Raw genomic sequence first — 7,547 nt, forward strand, 5'->3', positions numbered from 1 at the left:
TTATCTTTGGATTGCCTAAGTCTATCCATGGGAATACGGGAATATGGACGATAGTAGACAGGTTCAATAAACAAGCTCATTTTATACCTGTCAAAAAGACTATCAAAGCCCATCAAATGGCAACCCTCTTCATTTCACAAATTTTCAAGTACCATGGCTTGCCAATGTCCATAGTGTCGGATAGAGATCCTAGAATGACCAGTAATTTCTGGAAGGGTCTCTTTGAGAATTTAGGGACAAGGCTAAACTTCTCTTCGGCCTATCATCCACAAAAGGATGGCCAAAGTGAAATAGCTAACCTAACAATTCTCGATCTACTAAAAGCCTATGTAACGGAAGTAGATCAAAGATCCCAATGGGAGAAGTACTTACCCTTAGTGGAGTATGCTTACAATAACACTGTACATACTTCCACGGGAAAAGCACCTTTCGAGGTAATTGAGGGGAGATCAAAAAGTCCCTTGCTACTTAAGGTACATGGGAAGATCTTCGTTGCAGATGAGTATAGCCGAGACCTACAAGAATCTTTTCAAAAGATTACGGATGCTATCTCTATCTCACAGCAAAGGCAAAAGGTTGTTGCTGACAAGCACAGAAGATCCCAAGCCTTTAAAGAAAACGATTGGGTCTTGTTAAAGTTTCCCAAGGCTCGATTAAGGCACACGACGGGCAAGAATCCTACGGGCCACCAAAAGTACTATGCTAAACTAGCAAAAAGGTACTATGGTCCCTTCCAGATTCTTAGGCCGATCAATGAGATGGCCTATCAACTCAAGTTGCCCAATCATTGGCTCATACACAATGCTTTCCATGTGAGCCTATTAAAGCCTTACAAAGGGGAGCCACCTCAAGAACCAACTATTGAAGACCCACCGGAGATCGAGGACCAAGAGGAGGTGCTGCAGCCCGAGTCCATTCTCCGACATGAAGACAAGGTATTAAGAGGCGGTAAGACTATCTGACGATATCTTATTAAGTTTAAGAATTATCCTTTTGAAGATGCTAGATGGATGCAAGGCATACAATTAAAGGATAACATAAACCTTGTCAATGCTTACAATGCTTCCCAAGAGTAAGAAAATGTACAAAATGTTAAAAATGAACAAAGTTTTTTGTCTTATAAGACTCTTTTTCTTTATTGTGCACAAAAATGAAGTTGTATGCATGCTTAGATCAAGTTTGCGGAGACGACGTCTCCCAAACACCAAGTAGAGCTTGTCACTCTACTATGGAAGATTGATAGGACTAATGTGCAGACATGCTTGCGGCAGCCTCAGGCTCTCAAGCGCCAAATGGACTAGTCATCCATTATGAAATGATGTCGTAGGGTAACATAGGGATCCTCTACGCGCTAAGAAAAGGACTCATGAATATGCTTTATCTTCTCTACACCATAGTCGAGGACGACTATGATTTCAAGAGAGAGGTAATGTCATAATAATCAATATCTAATTCTCCTAAATGATTTTCTCATATTAAACTGATCATTTAATGTGGGGAAGTGCCATGGGAGAAAAAGCTAGAATATTGGTTAAGCTATCAGACCGGCCACAGTAGGGATCCAAAGGAGGGAAAATAGGGATCCAAAGGGGGGGCCATCTGCAAAAGAGCCATGTGCAACAATGGGCTAAAAAGACCCTAAGGTTCATCCCATTAAGACTTCCAAAATGCTAAGGTTCCAAAATTCAAAGGTTTTTTCCAAAGGTCAACCCTAGGGGAAATTGGATGAGCCAGTAGGCACAAGCATTTCACTAATTTGAAAGTATCATTTCCAATATTCAAAGGAGGCAAAAAGCATGATTCGGATGTTTACATCCAAGCGTTTGAGCAGTATATTGAGCTTAAGGATATTAATGAAGATGAATGGGGAGAGTATTTCTCCCAAACACTTAAGGAGGCAGTAGGGAAATGGTACTACCATTACCCAGCATGCCAGCTCATATCATACAGTAAGCTCATCAAGGCTTTTAGATTGGAGTATTTAGATAACATAGGGGATGAAGACATTTTATGTGAGCCTGACAAGATCAAGGAGGGGGATCTGTCAGTCAAAATTTATATAGAAAAAATCAAGAAACTAACCAAACAATTACAAGAACTTCCTTCTGAAAAGAGGATGAGAGCCTGGTTTTTGAATGGGTTCAGAAGTAAAAGCTCAGGGAACAGGAGGTGCCATCACTAACCAAAAAGTTTAATGATCTGGTGTAGAGAGTGAAACTTGAACAACGGGCCAAGAAGGACAAAGGGCATAAGAAGAAATATTCCAGTAATAGCGAATCTTCTACCGAAGAATCAAACTCTAGTACTAGCTCTAGTACATCTGAAAGTGAATCAGATGACAAGGGCAAAGGGAAGAAGAAAGGATCTTGGACAAGAAAACTAGAGGAGATGTCAAAACAACTTGTTGAGATTGCCAAACCTTGACCTTAGGTCAAGAAAATGGAAATTTGGTGCTCCAAATGTAGATTCAAAAGATACAAGGTCTGATGAATGTTCATAGTCTACTTATTGTAAACCCTATGGTCATGTGTGGAGCAGCTGTGGAATCAAAATCCATCATTTCAAGAAAGGAAACGATCTATCAATGATAGCATTGTCAAATCCAAAAGCAATCAAGGCAAATGGGGATAGTGGGTCCAGGGAAAATGAAGCAAGTACAAGTACTAGATGTACTTGTATTGGCAGGGGCAGGTACCAGGGGGCATTGGTAGGGGCAGAGGTAGAGGAAATTTTGAGAAGTAAAGCTTCAAATTAGATACATAAAATATGGACATTTTGTAGCTCATTGCCCAGAAGCTCCGAAGCCAGAAACTCTTGACCAGAAGGCACCAAAAACAACGCCACTCAGGGTAGTAACCAAAAGCAAGGGGGTCGTCATAGAGGAGATCCCAGATGAGAATGAGGGAAAGCAGACTACGGAAACCAGAAAGTGGAAGCAGTAGAGGGCAGTCTGAAAGGCTAAGGGCAAGGAAAAGATAGTGGATCAATGGTAGGAACAATGTGAGCTTGTAGCAAAAAATATTGAGAATTTGGCCAAGAAGCTGCCAAAACAACCAGAATGTTCTGAGAGTTCGCACAATTTAGAAGCTACCAACCCAATCTTTAGAAGGGCAAAAAAACCAGAATCAAAAGGCATCATCCAAACCAAGTGAGTCCATGATTGTTGTGGTACAGAGTCTGGCAAATGAGGTACGACAAGTCAAATCAGACTTGGCCAAAGTTGGAGCCATTTGTCTGATGAAGGATCAATCAGAGAATTCATCTTAGAGCCAACCAACAAGCTGGAAAGAGGAACCAGCAGAATGAAACTGTGAAGATAGTGGGGAGGAGAAATCTTCCAGCTCAGACAATAGCTCTAGTAATGAACATGATGAGATATATGTCAAGGTCTGTGAGAGGATATAGACGTTAACAGGTGAACTCAATGATATCAGATAGACATTCCCAGCAGCAGGTAGAAGAGAAACATTAGGGAATTTTGGAGGTCATTTGGAGGGCCTTCTAAGAAAATGTATTTTTTGCACTCTCTCTCTAGAAAAAATGGCAAATAATAGAGCTGGTTCTTTCATAGTAAAAGTTCAAAAAGTGTACTTTAAGTAGATTCCTTACTCTTCTGAACATTCGTTCGTAGTGATTGAGGGATAATCCTCTTTTCAGTTGCATTGAATGAACCTCGTCAATATGGAGGGAATGAGGCTAACATGGAGGGACGAAGGCGCAGCCGCTATTCACTTTCCATTAAACCTGCACATTTGGCTAATGGCGCACTCCTCAAATGGCACAAATGTTACCTAGAAACGAGCCAAATATCACCTTCACATTGATTTGGACAATGAGTACCAACCATTGATTAAGCGTAGTAAAACAAACACACATATACCTCCCGCTTCCATAGACACGCTCAGAGCTCAGGGAGCTAAACACATAGATATCTGGACGAGAGGCTCTCTCTACCCTAAGAATCCAATGACTAATGCGTATCCACCATTTGTCAATCCTACAAGCTTATTGACCTTTGCTCGTGATGGAGAAAAGGGCCTTCTGGGTTATTGTAAATCTCTTACAAGAGAAGCTGAAACTTACAAGGGCATTCTCCAAGCTCAACAATGTGAGATTGTTCGCCTTTCACATTTACATTCTACAGATCAGGTTACCATTTTGCAACATAAAACAGAGGTACAAGAACTGAAAGGAAAGGTGCGAAGTTGTCAAATGAAGGACACCATCTTGGGTGCTCGTATCCGAAAGAAGAAATTGCACAATCTTGAAACATTGCAGGTTGCATCAGGAGGTCTCAAGAAAATAATTCGAGCATTAAGGTGATACTTCTTGGTTGGCTACATTGTCTTAGTTAAGTAATCTTTTTGTTTTTTCTTGTTATGCATTGTTTTCATGTGCCTAAATAGTGTTAGTGAAGCAAATTTTCTGTTATTTACTTATGCATTGTCTTCATGTAGAGATTCAATCTATCCTGACAAGGAAAACATTGACCCCAAAGCCAATATAGGAAAGAGATTGAAGCCACTTATAAGTAGAAGCCTGGCAGCAGATATAGTACATGACAAGAAGTTTAAGGTCCTACAACGAAATGTAGTGGACCGCTTTATTTCAGAGAACTTAGTGCCTGCAAAAGAGATACAAGGCACACTTGATTCACTTGGTGTAAGCAAAAGAGGATATTCGGCTATCCAAAAGTCTGTCTCATCCATCTTTGTTAAGAAGGGTATAAAATCCAAACTTCTACCATCAGCCTCAAGTGTTTGGAAAGAGAGGCTTCAGCTTAACGAGGCACAGGGAGACTATCTTGGACAGCCCTTTCATATTAAAGCAACTTACAGTGGCCATGGAGCAAACATGGCATATGATGAGTTCAATAATATTTTTATGGACCTGCGGATATTACAGAAGAGAATGGTGGAGTTTTACAACATCACATTTGAAGAGTCACGAGGGGTATTACATTTTGTGTTAAAATTGGATGAGTGTGAGCTTGTTAAAGAGAAAAAGCTAGAGCGTGTTACTATTACTTTAATGAATAGAGCCCTCTCAAAGTGTCCCAGTGATGATCCTTTATATTTTAGTGTTCAATCAGAATCTAACATACGGTGGCTTGGTGCGTTTGAGGTAAGCGAGATTCTCAGGTAAGCTCAAATGTTCACATCTACTTAAGTCTCATTTATTTTGTGTTGCAGGTAAAGAAAGAAGATCACGAGATTCTATATTGGGTGTTCCATCGAACTAATATTCCGGAGGTGATTGATCAACAGACTAACCAGGGAGAGGTACTACGTCTAGATGGAAGGGGAGACTTTCAAGTTCAGTGGCATCTTGCAGGTGACCTCAAAACATTAAAGTGCATGTATAATTGTGGAATGGGTGCAATGGCAAAGTCGTCGTGTTTGTTCTGCATGGAGCCTGCAAAGGTCATGGACCCAAAGTGGTGGAGAAAAGCTCCAACACGTCACATTGAGGATCCTGCTTTTCGACCGGTTTTGAAAATACCACTTGTGAATGTCCACATTTGTACAATGCATGCCCTTTGTAGAATTGTGGAGAAATTGGTCTACTTATATATCGGGTTTGCTTGGAAGATTAAGAACTCGGCAGAACGACAAGTAGCCCTGCAGTGCTTAGAAATGGTACTGTCGGATATGGGGCTTCATGGTGGCAATGTGAAAATCCAGCAGGATGAAAAGAGATCAACTGCTGAGAAGGATGTCCCATGCAAACCATCCATCGGTGGGCTGAAGGCACGGAGGTTTTTATCTAAACCCCAAGGTACAAGAGATCCGAAGCTAACAAAACATGGAAAAATATATAACACATCTTATGTTAGCAAGGTAGAGTATCAGAGCTGGAAAAAGCTACATATTGCAGTCAAAGACCAAGAACCAACTACTCGTAACACGAAGGCTGAGGTTTGGCGATCAATAGACATCCTATTTTTGATGTGCGACAAAGATGACTGGTCACAAGGTGATATGAACAAGTTCAAGGAGAATCTCAACCTTCTGAAAAAATCATTCAAGACAGCATGGATAGACACCCAGATTACTCACTACATGGTATTATCGTGTATTTCATTCTCTCTTATGTGCAAATATGTGAGTGTAAAACATTCTAACTAATCTGTTTTCATATCCAGCACATCATCTTCAATCATTTACCATATTTTATACAAAAGTATGGGAACCCGGCAATATGGAATACCCAAGGGATGGAAAAGTCTCATTACATGGCGAGAAATGCTTATTTCAGGCACACACGACATGGTGGCTCTCGAATCAAGGCTAACAGTTTGAGAGAACTATTTGAATGGTTCTATTGTAGAATCATTCATCGAATGCAAGCAAAAGAAGTCTTGGCAAATTCAGCAACAGCACAAGCCATCAGACATTTACAACAACAAAAAGTTAAAAGATCAATGGCATACAACAACTCCGGAGCTCGTGAAAGTCAACGAAGGTGGAGAGAGACAATGGTGTATGTGAATCACAAGTGGAGAAAGATACTCTGAGTGGATGACATTGTACAAAATTTATGTAATACATGATCTTATACAATTGCTACTTGAAGTGTATCAAGATTTTGAAGGTTCAATTTTGTTTTTTGGCACGTCACCCTTGTAACGAATCATGAGATGTTTGCCATACTCTAAAAGTTCATCTGGGTTTTGTCTACCAAGAGCTAGTGCCATTGCTGTGTAGGTGTAGTAATACGCTGCCCGACCACCTATATAGCCCGAGCAGTAACCAAAACAATCTCTAGAAAACACTTTGTCCACAAGAATGACTTTATCTGCACTTTTGGGCAGCACGGGTCCACCCAAGAAGCGTGATAGTGTCTTGAATGTGTAAGTTGCTATTGAACCCTCTTGTGACATGGAATTGTGAAAAACTATTATCGGCGACTCGCAAAGCTTTGAAAGGTACTGCGCTAGGGCCGCATCCCTTCCACGATACTCTCGAGTCCGCCGTCGAAGGAAGTCATCCTTGTCAGCAATCCAAGACTGCACATATCATGTCAGAAGTGACACAAAGAGAGATAGAGAGAGAGAGAGAGAGAGAGAGAGAGAGAGAGAGAGAGAGAGAGAGAGAGAGTTACCATGAAGCTCTCATCCTGCAGAAAGAGGTTTTCCTGCCACAGGTCTACAGATGTAGTTGACCCCTGACCTGAATGGTTAAACCAATCCTCCACTTCTTTGTTACTTGTTGATGGTCTTAGGCTTTGTCTTATTGCTTGGAAGGTGGCTTCATCAGGTAGTGTCTCCCTGTATTTTTCAGCTTTCTCAAAGCATCTTCGGAGGCATTCCATTAGTGGATGTTTCCATTGCCTCATCATCACTACTATCCTCTGAAACAAATCCACTCCTCTCCTCTTGGAATCTGGAAATAATAGCCAGGGAGAAATCCTCCCTTAAATAAAAGATGATTTGCACATCATGTAAGAAGATATAGGTCCTGTATCCAATCCTGAAGTCAGGCACAGCAGGCAACATCATCTCAGCATGCTTCTCAGTGAAGTTACTGACATCCCATGGAAGTTTG

Source organism: Adiantum capillus-veneris, chromosome 11, assembly GCF_014529385.1.
Source record: "Adiantum capillus-veneris isolate H3 chromosome 11, ASM1452938v2, whole genome shotgun sequence".
Lineage (NCBI taxonomy): Eukaryota > Viridiplantae > Streptophyta > Polypodiopsida > Polypodiales > Pteridaceae > Adiantum > Adiantum capillus-veneris.